This window comes from Lissotriton helveticus, chromosome 5_1 (genome assembly GCF_964261635.1).
Source record: "Lissotriton helveticus chromosome 5_1, aLisHel1.1, whole genome shotgun sequence".
In the NCBI taxonomy this organism is placed as follows: domain Eukaryota; kingdom Metazoa; phylum Chordata; class Amphibia; order Caudata; family Salamandridae; genus Lissotriton; species Lissotriton helveticus.
This window is the reverse complement of record NC_136065.1, coordinates 840548505-840564485: the sequence shown is the minus strand read 5'-3', so window position 1 is coordinate 840564485 and position 15981 is coordinate 840548505. Positions and strand designations below refer to the sequence as shown.

Below are 15981 nucleotides of genomic sequence, written 5' to 3'. Positions count from 1 at the left end.
TTGTGTGCGAGAGCTTTGCTGTTTTTCTAAAATAGACTATAATGCCATTGAAGGAAAATCAGCGAGGCACCTTAAAAAATTAAAGGCAATGCAAGACCATGTGTATATCAGAAACATTATAAAGGAAACAACATCGTGGGTAACAGAGAAACAACAGTCAATAGGCGCAGCTCTCAATGACTTTAATGTAGGTCCTAACCAGTGTTCTGTTGGTGCACGGCCTGGTCTTGGATCAGGACAAGCACTTTGATACTTAGTAACCAGCCCTCTCGTGTCTCGTACTGCTTCATATAGTCTCTTTATGTGCCCTGCAGTTTGTCTGGAGCCGACTCGCCTGGACTCACCACAAAAACACTCCCGTCAAGGGACTACACTCCCACGGGGAAGATATACACTTAAAGAGAGGTGCTGGTCATATCTTTGTGGGAAACAGTGTGAGACACATTACTGTGGACTTCTCAGCGATTTGGACTAGGGAGAATGCTCAGCGATTTGGACTAGGGAGAATGCTCAATCACGTACTGCAGCTATTCATTGTTTCTTTAGAGGATATGAGCGTTTGGCATTAGTGCCTCATATAGGCACCACGAAACGGCAATCTACAGTTTGGATTTTCACACCACAAATGAGGATTGACTCCAGACGACATTTGGAGATTTTAGCCTTGATTAAGTCGTGGGGATACTTCCCTGAGATGACAAAACATGTGATGGCGAAAGGAGGTCTAACGAAAAAGGAAAAGCCAGAAAATAAACCCACAAGTCAAGACAAGAAGCTCTCCTTGTTCATTATGCTGTATACTCTGAATGAATTTGATTACAAGAATTGCGTATGCTTCATGAGGTTAACCCTTGACCCAAAGACATCAGGCTCAAGGTGCAAGCCCTGACTTTCGGTCCGGCCCTCCACCCGGTCCCACAGAGTCCACTGCACCAGGCCTTCAGCCACACCAAGCGTCCATCTCCTGAACCAGGGGTGGATGACCAAACATGATCTAGATGCTGGCATGACAATCTGAAGTGTCTCACAACTGTTGGGCATACACAGTACCACGCTTGGAAATGCCAATCTTGCATTTGGGCAAACAAATTTATGGGCAGCCTCTTTATTTTCTTGACACCACACACACACGTCATTGGATCTGAGGATCTATCCTTATATCCAATGCGTAAGATAACAACCATCACAGTTCTCGCTCGCAACCAGTCACCAAGAGTATTACATTAGCCAGCGAAGGCAGAGGTAAGTAAGTCCATTCCCAGGAGAACCACAAATACCAAGGAGAGCACAGTGAGCTATGAATGCATGTCCAACCACCTTAAGCAGCAGAAAGGGACTGCGGTATGGATCACGACGAGTGCTTGCTTATGGAAAGAATGCCCCTGGCTTCAAAAACTAACTCCTGCTGCGCAACCTACAGCTCTGGCCACTCCATAGGTCTGGCGGAAATGCAGGCGTATGTATCAGTACTGTTATTATAAAATAAGTTGGCTGGAGAGAGGTAAAAGCACTGTAAGGTGACATAATCATACGGATACTTCAAAGAATAACAAATTCCAACTGCGTATTACCTATTTCGAAAAAATAAAAGTTACACTCTGACGTCACATATTCTGTCATTATCTGACAGGATAATTCGAAGGGTACTTGTTTTTTCTGCACAGAAGAATACACAAAACATGATACCACACACGCTTACCTTATTACACACGATAATTCACAACAAAGAACAACACGTACATCCCTCTTTACATAGGGTAGTGCAGAGGGCAGGACACAGTGCACTTCCCTCTATACGCAGCACAGTGCACAACAGCCACAGAACACGCAGTTATTCTTATAGTTGCAGGGACCTGAGCTCAGCATGAGATTCTAGATAATCTCAGCCCAGCTAAGATTATCGCTATCTCCAGGGTCACAGAACTCTTTAGTAAACTTACCAGCATGTGCACTCTTATAGGTCTTTAAAATGTTTAAGTTTCATACTATATCACCAGTTCCTAAAACGGCCGGTAGATGCCAGCAACCTCTATGTCTCAAGCTGTTCAAGTACATTCTTGCAATAAAAGACATCACAGCGCTGGAAAATCGTCGATGTGCTATTACATTGCTAAGTGCAGTGTTTGATCAATATATAATTACAGGTTACACTTTGAATATAGTCCATGATTGGATTGCTGGCAATAATTTAGAACTACGCTGCAGACAGTCTTTGATGTTCTATTTTCTTGGCCTAAACTCTAGTCTTTCATGACGCAGCACAACCATAAAACAACTGAGTGACACACCGCCAGGCACTGCGCTACGGTATCATGTGGTCTCTGACGGCGGCACGAGGGCGCTGCTAATCCTCAGTGCATGCATCTCTCTACACGTACATTTGGAGCCGGCAGTGATTTCATACAATAGTTCGAAATTTAAAAATGATGCTGCATAAAAATGTGAAGGCGTTCTGGAGAGACATCTGCATCTGCAAACTGCTTAAATAAACAGTTCACCACATTAATCATTTTGATCTTCGTTATGGGAGTAACGCTATTCATTGCAGGGAAGTACCCAGCTGACAAACTAAAGCTGTCCATTCGCAGTTCTCTTGCTGGAGGAGAACAGCGTAAACCTGTTGGACTGGCATCTGCTGTCAGGTCTGTGGTTTCTGCTTGGTAATAGTGTGGCATTGTCATGGAATCTAACCCTCCATCCTGCTTTCAGTGACTTAAGACGGGTGCTACGGGACCTACTACAAGGAAAGAAAATGGCCGTCTCCCCGTTCCCTTACCCGGGTTTGTAATTAAAAGACAGCAAATTAAGTTTGGTGGGGCCCTCGCACCACACCTCCCACCCTAATGACACCTGGGCCCTCCCTTCCTGGCTTGAACTAAGGTAAACCGGTCTTTAGCGTTTCCGTTGGGTTCCAGCGAGGGAGATCATTTTTTTGTTCACCCGACCACATAATTCACCATGTCTAAAACATTCCTTATTTCTGTCATGTCTCGAGGCGCTCATTGAAAACAGGAGCTACCCTGGGTAAAGCAACCAGGAACCCTATCGGTGTCTGCAAAAATGCAACACATTTTCAATCATTTCAAAAGGTAGTGTTACCAAACAATGGTAGCTCAACAGTTTTTAAATAATTTTTATTGTACAACTAGAAGTAGCGTTTCAAAAAATCTCTGATTTGAAGATCATTTGAATTGTAAACACTTCGTGAAGAAAATAGGGTGCTCAGTGTTCTTCTCTTTAGTAACAAGATGGAATCCAAGTAATTTCTCCAAATGTATTCAATAACAACCAGTGCCTCCTTCTCTCATGGCTCAGAGCTCAGACTGTCCCTAACAGATGAAACACAGCTGAGGTAATTGGGGATTTTAGAGCTCTTAACGAGTCCACATACCGAGAACCATCTACACTACAGACACCCTCCTTCCTTAAAAACAAAAAATAAATCTTAGAACTACTTTAGACCAATAAATTATTTTTTTTCCGAATAACAACATTTAGAACAAAAGTGATTTAAAAAAAGACTTAACAAAATTTACCCTGCTACCCTAGAATCAGGGCAGATCCACCATCATGCAAGGGAACACAAGTGGTCAAATGTATTCTCTTATCCACCTACAAAACACAATCTTCCATACATTTGGGGAGGATTTTTTTTTCTTTTACAAACTAAGCATTCAAGTGGACCTATGACCAGAGATTGCAAACTGCACTCTCCGGTGCTGCATCTACACCACTTGAAGCAGACACACTAGAAGTCATATCCACTCCTGTGTAGTCCAATACTTCACAAGCAGACATACTTGCGACTCAATCGCTTCTACGTTGTCAGGAACATCACAATGAACATTATCCTTCCTGGATAACTCCTTACTAACATAACTATTCTGACATTCCTCAGCCCATTCTCCCAAGGTTGTGTTTATGGTTCATATCTAGAACTCCATATTTCTTTTTCTCGTAACTTGCCATGTTCCACAGCAATTCAATTACGTTTTCAGACTTTGCCATCACTTAGTTCAACTTCATTTTTAAGGATATTAATATCTTACAATGGATTCAAAGAACTTGCTCTCTTCCATAGGTATTTTACCAGTTTACCAGCGCAGGTGACAAGTGTGAAACAGTGGTGGCGTGGCGCAAAGTGAGAACGTGATAGTTATATACAAAAATGAATTTGTGGTTCACAGGTAATGAATTACAAGGATTTATACAGATTCATGGCTTTTTGGTGAACCACAATAAGGGGCGCCGGGAGTTGCGCTAGTATGTCGACGGCGTTTCAATCCTAGTAACTTAGGATCATTTTCAGGACCAAGTTACTAATTGGAGGTGCTGAAAGTGGTGAGGTTCAGGGAAGCGGAGAGAAATAAGGAAGTGCAGATCAGCGAACTAGGAGCCGCCTTGAGGGAGCCAATCATGCAAGAGGAGAATTCTGGAGGCATCGGATTGTGAGGCAAGCTGAAGAATACGGAGGTAGCAGGCAGAATCCTGTCCTGGAGCCCTGGGTCGGGTGCCGATCCGTAGGAGTCTTATTGGGGCGTGGGGGATGGGTTAGAGAGATAACGGGTTAGTCCTGGTGGAGACTCGAGGCCTGTTGTAACAACCTGAGTCGAAGCCCCGACCGTCAGGCAGTCACGTCAAGGAGTGAAGTGCAATGCATGTTCTGCCTGGCGTATTGACGTCATGACAGACAGGAGGGGGCGGGAACAAGGGCAGGCGCACTGCCAGCTGAAGGCCGGGTAATAGTGCTACCGGAGAGTAACTAGGCCAGGACCAGGAGGGCAAGGGAGGCAGAAAAGGTCAAAGTGAAGATGTAGACCATGTCAAAGAAGGAGCAGGGGAGAGAGGAAAGACAAGTTCAGCATAGTCAAAGAAGTGTTGTGAACAAGGCAGTTCGCCTGTTGCTTAATGTGATTGCAATTACCTGGTAGCTGGAAAAGAATTCTACGAGTGAGGGTATCATAGTTGTATGGTGTTCCATTCGTCAATGGTGTTGAACCCTTGGCTGACTGAGTTACATCTGCTGATCATTTGCATTCACTTCTATTGAGTAGCAGTTGGAGGTTACCTTCCCCGGTGGTAGAGCAGGACAGCAACACAGTGAATTAGATATGACATGGCAGGTCATAGATCAACCTACCCATGTGATTTATGAGAGGACAAGAAAAGCGAAGGCACCTTATGTTAATCATCCTGGTGAAGATCGGAAGTAAATATCAGTTTAATCACTCTATGTGCTTCAGTGCACAGGCCCTACTCGATGTGGCTGTCTTGGCTATTTCTTTAAACAACATTATAGTGGTCACCTTTGTAAATGAAATGCTGGATACTTATTCATGTTTAAGACACTGCAAAAGCCCAGTCATGATATTTCAATAAAACAAAAAATGAAGTAATCTGTGTTCATTTGTAAAAGGACCTTCCTGTTTTTGTTTACTTGTACTTTGCTTCTGACGTGTTCAGCAAGAGGAATCTACAGGCTGTTGGTAGAAATAAAGACGATAAATGAAGAGAAAGTCTATCTGTCCTTGGAAACTACGGAGTGCCTCCTGTTGTCCTTACTTGTCCAAACCAGTAGAGTGTTACAATAGCCTAGTGTTAGTCAATCTCACTCTGGTATTTCGTGTTGTCCCTGCTCTTTAGGAATGGCTGTTTCCTTCTATGTAGCGTCAGGTGATCAATTTCTGCTAACCTAGTTGATCATCAACATTATGGTTAGAGGTGGGTGAGCCACTAAAAGCTTGAGTATTAAGTCTGGCTCAGCTCAAGGTCCTGTTGAAAACGTCTAGCTCATAACGAGCCAAGCTATACTCACATAAAACCTTCAGGTCAAGTTTGCGCTATATATAAACTATAAACAAATGTACAAAGCGGTAAAAAACAAGCGTCAACATAAGGAATTACAAATATATACCCATTTACCAGCTGATTTGTACAAAGTGAAAACAGTAAACCCAAATAAATCTCAACATTCCCACTTGAATTGTGTGTTCTTAGGCAAATATTTACATTTTTCCAAAACTACTCCTTTTTCTTCATTTTCAGCCAAGAAAGCAATTTCAAGTATGTGAGTTCAAAATGCCAGTTGTACAAAAACCCACTGAGTTTGATTTAATAAACAATAATGCTGCTCTATAACGATCTGGGTCATGTAAAGGGTTTACATGGCAACTGTCTTGACTCTTAATTCACTAATGGTTTATGGATAAAAACTATCAGTGCAGTGTCTTCGCCCCCATCTATTCAACCTGTTCATGGCCGACCAGACAACAAGGCTAGATGGGATCAACGCCCACCCACCAAAGCTAAGAACACTACGACTAACACATCTCTCCTATGCCGACGATGTGGTCCTCCTCAGCCAGACGAAAATAGGTCTGCAACGCCTCCAGCATGAACTGGCCGGATATACAATACAGAATCTTCTGGAAATAAACAGCATGAAAACAAAGATCATGTTAATAACTAGCCGTCGTAAAGCACCGCCACTCCTTGTTATAGACAACAAGAAATTGGAAGTAGTGGATTGCTATAAGTATCTCGGAATATATCTGGACAGGCGCCTTAACTTTTCTTCGCATTTCGCTGTCATCGAAAAGGAGGGAACAGCTCTGTTACACGCATTTAGCAGTTTATCCAAGCAATTAAAAGGTCCGTTGTTCAATCCCCTCCTGACAGTCATCAAAGCCAATCTACTTCCTACAATAGCTTATGGTAGTGTCTTACATCACGGAAGGAGTGCACAGCTCCTAGACAAAATTCAAACGAGAGTCTACAAGCGTGTATTCAGTTTACCGTGTGATGCTTCTCCCGCACAGGTCCGTCTTGAGTTCGGCCTGCAATCTCAAGTACTGCAAAAAAAATACGAGACAGTCAAATTTTGGTACGACATCTGGATGAACAGGGAAACAGAGATCAACTCTGCCACGTGGGAAGCAATGCAAAACAGCCCCAATTCTCAATACGCCAAGTTTTTAAAATTCTCCCTAGAAACCACTGAACTAGCATCTCTGTGGAAAACCAAGCTACCTGTACCTACATTCAAACTGGCAGTTAAAAATACGGCTAATAGGCATTCGCTGATTAATGATAAGATACTCCTTAGCCATCGCTCTCATGCCTGGATGACAATACAATCATACAACAAGCCCAAACCTGCAGCCTATTTAGACTTTGCTATTCCATCACGTGTCAAACTCAAATATCTTAGCCTAAGGATGGGCAACTTGACAACTAATGCTGATCGACCGGATTGGAGGACACCAGGCCCTAAGGTGTGTGACTTATGTGGTGCCGCAAAACAAGACTTTATTCACCTGATCTGCATCTGTCTTGCACTGGATCATGAACGTCGGAGCTGGTTAAAGGCCAAGTTCAACGAATATGGAATTCGTACCTGCCGCTCTGCAATTTTACAAGTTCTATGCACAGCGGACCCACAACTCATCTGTAGATTAGTTAAATTTATTATGAGGTCTGAGAAAAAAAGAGGAATGTGTATAATGAACATGGAAGTCGCACCAGTTGCCCCGCATCAGCCAATGCAGTGTGCCCAATGGACTATCTAATCACTATAGATTGATCAAATATGTCCCAACGGACCCTCAACTCACTACAGATTGATCAAATTTGTTACTAAGCTAAGAAAAAAAAGAATTAATACAAACCCTGATCTCGTAGTCCCATAAACAGTCTCCTCAAATACTGACTTGGTTATCGAAGTTCAACGAATCATTTTTTACCTAGAATTCTAACTTTTAATCATGTATCCATTTTGTCTAATTCTAAATACTGACGTATTTTATCTTTGTAATGGTTTTTATTAACTAAACAATAAAAGAATTTCACTCACTATCAGTGCAGTGCTATAATATGACATATTAATGCCAAAGCTTTCACTTGAAGCAGCGTTACATTTTGCAGGATGATTGTTGTGTGATTTACACAGTAAACTTGTTCAGGGCTCGGCATGTGCACGGGCACCAATAACTGAGCCAGACCCTTGGCTCAGCTCTGGCTTGGCTCTCCCTGTTAATCTGTTGCTTCGCCCTCCTCTGACTCTGCATCAAAACACACCTAAAGTTCTTTCCCTATTTATTTTAGTGAGATTATTGAAACTGCTATTGAGAATACTGCATAAATGTTTGTTACCGTTTCATGTTTCTGAGGCAAGCATAATATATGCATTTCTTTCCTCATTTAGAAAGAGCCAAAAACTGTCCACCCCGACCTGAATTCCCTTGATTATACATTCACTGTTGCTATGCTTTGTTTACCACTCTGCATCCTGGCCTTTGCAAAAAGTCGCATGAACCCAACCAAAGTATCACTATTAATTAGCATTGATGGATGACAGTATTTTGAGCAAAGAAATGTGGTATGACTGTTATTATAAGTCACTGCAGCACCACTGCCTGAGCAGGGGTGAACCCTCTACCTACTTCTTCTTGGTTGCTGAAGACTTTCCCTCCTACCTAAAACAAGAACGCTATCCAGTTGTTTTATTACATATGTAATTTGCTTTATAAATGGAACAGTAATAGATTTTAGTGTGTATGATTGAAAATCACTGTCCAGTACATACAGTTTATTAATGCATGTGTTTTGGCAATACACAATACAAACTTACACCAACAATGTTATAATATGCAGGCCCTGTATTAATTGCACTCTAGTCCACGTAATGTTCAGGGTTCTTCAACATGTGGAGAAGACACTTTTATAAAGAGAAGGGTCGAGGTTGTTTTGCATTTTAAGAGTTGTTGAAAAGTTTAAGAAGATCTCGATCCTGGGCAATTGTGAAACCCCACATGATGTTCTTCGGCAGTACAGAGAATATAAGTATATGATGGCAGAACATTGAAAGGGTGGGTTGTTTACCAACTTTCAAGACATGGCGAATTTCACTACATGCAATGCCGCTTAGTATAGTGAGTGTCTCATCTTGTCGATGTCTATGCTAGATTTCAAGCATTGAGTGCAGATTGTGAACGAGGATCCAGCCTCATGAAGACTATTTTTTTTGTCAAATCTATTTTATTAGCATTTTATATTTTATATTTCAGGGTACAGTGTAGGAGTCAGTCAGCATAAATTGGCAAACCAAACATGTCTGTACAGCATTATGATATCACAGAACAGAGCGGTGTACAAGCATGTAGCTACGCTTATGTTAACACATGTGGGGATAATTGCAGTATGGCCTGGCACGTCCATCCAAGATGTAGTCCGAAACGTCCTGGGGCATAGTACAGCTGCCCTGTGGTCCAATCTGGCTTAGTGACATAATTACGGGGTGAATCCCGCTGCTATGTAGCCACGTATAGAGATGACATTAATCTAACAAGTATGCAAACATTCAAACTATAGCGGCGAAAACTCATACACATGTGCATGCAACTCCCTCCCCCACGGCACCCCCCCCCCAGCGCGCATCATCTTGTGTAAGCCTGTGTGCATCACAGGCCTGCGCGCCTAGAGGCGGTGAGACTTAGTATGGCATCAAGTCTCAACAGTGAAGTAGCCCGCGGCATGCCCGACCACCTAGGGCAGCTACCTAGGCTGCTCCAGCGTCCAGCGCATCCATCCCCTCTGGCAAGCGTAGAGCGCTAAGCATGCGTTCCCACTGTTCCGCCATGGGCTCCTTACAGTGCACACTCGTTTCCTCTCTCCATATGGCTATCCATTCCGCCTGTGCCCATGCTCTAAGGGAGGATACCCACGCCTGCGCAGCTGGTGGTTCGCGTGCCTTCCACCGTCTCGTGAGCAGTCGCTTAGCCACCACTAAACACAGATCCAGAAAACGGGAAGATGCCTTGTCTTGGGGTTTCCTCTTGAATTGGTGCAGGAGGTACTCGGGCCAGCCATAGGGAATGACGCGGCCCGTGCACGCCCTAAGCGCTCCACAGATCAGGTGCCAGTAAGTGCCCAGCCTGAGGCAGTTCCATAAGAGGTGGACCAGCCCTGCATCCAGCTCATCACACCTGGGGCAGGATGAGTCAGATCGGTGAAAGTATCTATTAATGAGCTCAGGGGTGAGGTAGGCCCTATGGACAATAAAGAGCTGTATCTGGCGAAGGCGCATGTTTCGGGGTATGCGCACCGGGCTCTTAAACAGCCGCTCCCACTCCTTACCAGTTAGCACCCTGTCTAAGTCTCGTTCCCACTTGTCTCTGAGTGGGGCTAGGCTGATCTCTGTGTGCGCCCGTATCGATGCGGTGAACCAGCGGACTAGGTGTCTACCCCTCCCCACGACGTGCAGGTACTGCATAGTGAGATGTTGCGTGGGCTCCGTCGCCATGTCGCCCCAGCGAGCCGCCATTTTCGCCACTAGCGAGCGGTGCAGCAGGATTTCCCCGGGCGGTAACCCGTTTTCAGCTATCAACGTTTCATAGGCCACATCTGCCTCTCCCCACTGATCTAGTAAGGGGTGAGCGATAGCCCTCCCGCTCCCTGGGGAGCCCGCCAAGTGTATAGCAGGCGCATATGGGAACACCTTACGAGTGAGGAATAGGGCTTTACGAAAGCATTTGTATGCGACCGCCAGCAACGGCGGAGTGGGCTTCTCAGGCGGCGCCAGTGGGTGAAAGAGTGCGGTGACACGGCTCAGAGAATACGGTGGCTCAGCCGTGGCAGTGTCTTCCCTTCCCCTGTCTGCCAACCAGCGGGCAATCCACTGTAGCTGCGCGGCAAGGTAGTAGTGCTCAAAGCAAGGGGCAGCCAATCCCCCCCTGTCCGTTGGCAGGAACAGTTTCGGCAACGCTAGCCGATGCAGGGATGTGCCCCAGATGAAGTCGCGGAGGACCACGTTAAGTTTAGAGAAGGAGGGGCTCGGGATGAACAGGGGCAGATTAACGAAATAGTGTAGAAGCCTAGGAAGCATGATCATTTTGGCCAGCGCCACTCTACCTGTAATGGTTAGCGGGAGCGTAGACCAAAAGCTTATCTGGGACTTAAGCGCTGCCACCGCTCGCCCCAGGTTCCCGTCGAACAGGTCAGCCGGTTGGCGATAGATCTGGATCCCCAGGTATTTAAAGGTATCAGCCCTCCATAGGACTCTTGTGCCCCCTAGGCAGTACTCTGGGTCATCCACCCCGCTGTCGAACGCGTATAAGCAGGACTTTGCCACATTTACCCGAAGTCCTGAGATTGTAGCAAACTCATCGAGCCGTTGGGCCAGCTGCCCCGGTATACAGTGCACGTCTCTAATGAATACGAGCAGGTCGTCGGCATATAGCGAGACCTGGTGTGTGGCGTCCCCTAGAGGAATCCCTAGGTCTAAAGTCTGCCGCAACGCTGCAGCCAAAGGCTCTATTGCTAGTGCAAACAGTAGGGGCGACAGGGGGCAACCCTGGCTAATGCACCTGCCCAGCGCCACTGCCTCCAAGACGTAAGGGCCCAACCGCACCCGCGCCACAGGTCGCTTATAAAGGAGGTCAACCATTTGCAGGAAGTCCACATCCGACGCAAGGCGTGTCAACACCTCGGCCAAATACCCCCACTCTAGGCTGCCAAAACCATTTTCCAGGTCAAGTATTAGGCATCCCGTCCTGTGCCACCTCCCCAACGCCCCATCCGCTACCCTAAAGAATCTCCTGAGGTTCAAGGACGTGGACCGCGTCGGCACAAACCCATTTTGGTCAGTATGTACGAGGTGCGGGACCACTGGCGCCAGCCGTTCAGCCAGCAGCTTAGCTAGGATCTTGTAGTCAACATTAAGCATTGCCAGCGGTCTGTAGGAGCCCAGCGCCGCCGGATCCCTATCAGGTTTGGGCAAGGAGACCAGAAACGCCTCCCGCAAGGATGCAGGAAGCGAGCCCTCATCAATTGCTGTGTTGTACATGCGCAGGAGTAAGGGAGCCAGGGTGTCACGGTAGGCCTTATAATACTCAGCTGGCAGTCCGTCAGGCCCTGGCGTCTTCCCAGTCGCCAGGGCCTGGATCGCATCTCCCACCTCTTCTAGTGTGAGAGGTGCGTTGAGGGCGTCTTGGTGTTCCTCAGGAACCACCGGCAAGGTGACTGAGTCCAGAAAGCTTTCTAACGCGTGTCTAGGGCCAGTGCCCCGGGCCCGGTATAGCTGCGGGTAGTGCGCAACCAGGGCACGGTGAATCTCGCGCTGCGTATATAGCATCCTTCCCTCCGGCGTGCGGAGCGCTCCAATTGGTACCCCCCTGCTCTCCTTTTATATCAACCAGACTAGGAGTCGCCCGGCCATATCTGCCCTGGCATGTGTTCTAGCTGTATGCGCCGCAAAATTATGGCACCTCAACTGCTCCATGAGGGTTGCATGAGTAGCGCGCATATCACTCAGCGTTTGTGTGTGCTGCCCTGCCCCCTTGCCCTCCCTCTCGTATTGTAGCAGCTCATTCTCCAAGCGCGTGAGGGAATTGGACAGTTGCTTGCGTATGTTCCATGAGGTTCCCATACAGTGCCCCCTTATGACCGATTTGTGTGCGTCCCACTCCACTGTAGCGCTGCTTGCAGAACCCACATTATTTTCAAAGTAGTCTAAAACAGCCACACCCAGTGAAGAGCGGAACTCAGGGTCTTCAAGCGCAGCCGGTTACAGCCTCCACGTAGGCACGGGTGGGCGGTCTGCCCCCCAGTCTAGCTTAAACCGCAGGGGGTTGTGGTCAGAGTGTGTCCTCCCCAAGTATTCCGATTCGGCGAGCAAAGGGAGCAGCGACTGGGTGCCAAGTATCCGGTCCAGCCAGACATGCAAGCCATGTACTGGGGAGTAATATGAATACACTTTATCGTCGGGATGTTGAACCCGCCATAGGTCTTGTACCCCCCAGTGGTCGAGCCAATCCCCGAACGCTTGCGAATTGGACATCGCTGTAGTAGCTCGGAACGGGGGGAAGGAGCGGTCCAGCCCGACGTTCAGCACCATGTTAAAGTCCCCACCTAACAACCAGGGGAGGCCAGCATATGGGTGAAGGATCTGGTTCAGGGACTCTAGGAAGGTGGCCTGGTTCGTCTTGGGGGCATAAAGGGAGCCTAGAAGGATGTCCTGACCATTTAGCCTTCCCCGCACTAGGCAATATCTGCCCTCCGGGTCTATTTTCGTGTCTGTACAACTGAACGGGACACCCGCTCTAACCCATATTAGTGTGCCTCGCGCATGCGCCGAGAAGGTGGTACCATGTATTTGCCCCCGCCAGCGCTTCCGGAGCCTGCCTAGTCCGACCTGTGTCATGTGTGTCTCCTGAAGGAGGGCAATCCCCACCCCATGGCGCCGAAGATAAGAAAATACTGAGTAGCATTGTGTCGGCGTATGCATGCCGCGGATATTCCATGTCAAATATATTAGTGTTTGCCATGTGATCGTGCGTGTCCTTCTCCGGGCTGGGTGCTGCCAGTCCTGGGCCCACGGTCCTCCGGGTCTCCCGCTTCCTCCTCCGTTTCCTGGAGTGCTGCTACTGCCATCCGCCCTCTTCTGGGCCTGCCGGTCTAGTCCCTGACCTTTGTCCAGTCTCTTCCAGCCAGTCCCAGACATCAGATGGAGCTTCAAAGAAGCGCGTGCCCTCCTTGGTGACCACTCGCAGGCGGGAGGGGAACAGCAAGTAAAAGGGTAGGTCCAGTTCCCGGAGTTGTTTCTTCACTGCCAGATAGGAGCCGCGCCGTTTCTGCACCGTCGCCATGTAGTCCGGGAACAGCATGACACGGCTATTGCCCACCCTGAGGTCGCTCAACTTCCTGGTCTCGCGGAGCACCGTGTCTCGGTCACGGTAGTTGAGCAGCTTGAAGAGAAACGGGCGAGGTCTGTCTCCAGGCCTCCGGATCTGCGCCGGCAGTCGGTGTGCCCTTTCTACCACGAAGTGTGGGGACAGCGCTCCAGCCGGCATAAGTGACCGCAGCCAGTCCTCAGTATACCTCTCAGGGTCTTTCCCTTCTTCTCCTTCCGGCAGGCCTACCACTTTGACGTTGTTACGACGAGAGCGCCCTTCTGCGTCGTCCCCGCGGTCCTTCAGCGCGTGCACTCTGTCGACCAGGTCCTGCAGAGCCGAGGCATGGCTGTGCACCATTGGCTGCAGTTCTTGAACCGTGCGACGTTGTTCTGTGACAGAGTCCGACAATTTGCGATGGTCCGCGTGGAGCAGCATGAAGTCAGACGTGACTTTGTCCAGGCGTGCCTCCAGGGAGGTCTTGGTTTGCGCCAGTGTGGCGCCTATGCGTTCCACTGCAGCCAGAACAGTGTCCATTTTGGCTGCCAGGGTGGCTTCAGGCTCCGCGACTTTTCGCGCCCCTGTGCTTGCATGAGATCTGCGCCACTCGCTTCTTGCTGCTTCGCCGTGGTCTTGTCCCGTAGCCTGCCCATTACTAACTGCTGCGCCGTAGGCATCAACGCGCCAGTCCCCGTGCCTAGTGGCGGCTTAAGAGGGAGGTCCACCTCGTACAATAGGGTGGCGGTGCGCGTCAAGCAGGCAGAGAAGGAGCCGCCTCGCCAGCCTCCCACCGTCATGCGTCGCGCACGAAACAGCCAGGGCCCACCGGCCATTCCGCCCAGCCTCCGCCAAACCGTGCTCGCCCCGCCTGCAACGAGGCAGGCAGGCGCAGGCTATAGTCCTCTCTCAGGGGCGCCCCCCTCTCAGCCACACAGGGGGGTGTTTTGCTTGTCCAGTTCCCACCTCCGGCTCCACCTCAGTGTCTAGCAGCAGCGGCGCGTAAGGAGCGGCCAGCTCAGTCCAGGGGCAGGGGCCGCACACCACAGCACTGTTCAAAATGGCGCCTGTGACAAAATGGCCCCTCAGCATTTATGTTGTTTGGCCAGGCACAATACCTCTGTCTCGCAACGCCTGCCCTCCGCTGCTATGTAGGGACTCCCAGCTCTCAGCGAAGCCCCAAGGACCCCCTCAGTTCGTATGCGGTATTCGAAGTGACCGGCCAGCAGTGTCTCCTGAGTCAACAGTTCACCGTGTGACAACGAATAGCGTCAGCCACAACCCCCAGAGAGTGTCAGCGCCAGTCAGCCGCCCCTCACCAGGGCAGGGCTCAGCTCTACAGTTCGCCACCAGCCCGCCTCAGCATACCACAGGCTTACCGCCTTTGCCCGTGTCGAAGAGTCTTCCAGGCCATGTATTTGCCAGGGGAAGCTTGCCGCGGTCCACTTCGCCACCTCCTGCCGGGCCGCCTCCAGGGCCGGACCCGCCAGCCGCCGAGTCTCCGTCTCTCCTTCTGGTGCCCGGGCAGCGTAAGCAGTGTGTCCCGAGCGGGTCTCTGTGCCTCTCCTCAGCCATGCCTGTCCGCGTCGCACCTCCGTCACTGCTTGGCGCCGATCAGTGTCACCACCCGGCACGGAGCCTCTCACGTCCGCTCCGGGCGCCTCTCGCCGTCTGTTTCTCCCCCCTGGGTCACCTCCGGCAGCCGCCAAACCGTACAGGCAGTCACGGCACCCGACAAGCCCGGCCTCACACGGCTCCGCCAACTCCTCACCAGGCGCCGCCTGCAGCGTTTGAATCGTGGGTGAGTTTTCGCGCCTTTACCGCTCCCACACGCCGCCGCCGCACAATGTCCGCTCCGCCGTAGCCGGCGACTCGTTCCTCGCCTCAGAGCTCTCTCGCAGACTCCACAGTCGGTTCCGAAGCCTCACCACCCGGCAATCAGGAGTTGGGAACACTTTGGCAGGGGAATTTCAGGATAATTCAAGGCCCGCCGGACGGAGCTCTAGAGAGTCGCGTCCGCCATGTTTGCCTGGCTGGCCACGCCCCCCCCCCAGCCTCATGAAGACTATTAAGAGTAAATTAAGAAATAGAGAAGAAGCATTTGGATATGCTGATGAGGACAAAGGCCTGCCTCCTGAATGAGAAAGTTGACCTTTATAAAATTGTATCATCACTGGAAATATGGAAAAAAACTACGAGAAGCAAATATGTCGCACGTGATGGGACTTGATCTATCTGATTTCCCCCACTCCCACAGTTCGTGCTTGCCTGGATGTCACACATTTCACTAACTACCTCAGCAGAAAGATCATCTGTG

The 15981-nt window shown here is 49.0% G+C and overlaps 1 protein-coding gene across 4 annotated transcripts in view; it reads right to left on the bottom strand.

Annotated features, from left to right (window-relative positions):
* SHLD2 (shieldin complex subunit 2) overlaps positions 1 to 15981 on the bottom strand; it is a 1059977-nt gene that overhangs the window by 705031 nt on the left and 338965 nt on the right. Inside the window, exon 3 of one of the 4 annotated variants that reach the window (XM_078643303.1) lies at positions 6796 to 6851. The exons of the other annotated variants lie outside the window; for them this stretch is intronic. The gene's annotated coding sequence lies outside the window, so the exon portion shown is untranslated. The remainder of the gene's footprint in view (positions 1 to 6795; positions 6852 to 15981) is intronic. 4 annotated transcript variants of the gene reach the window in all.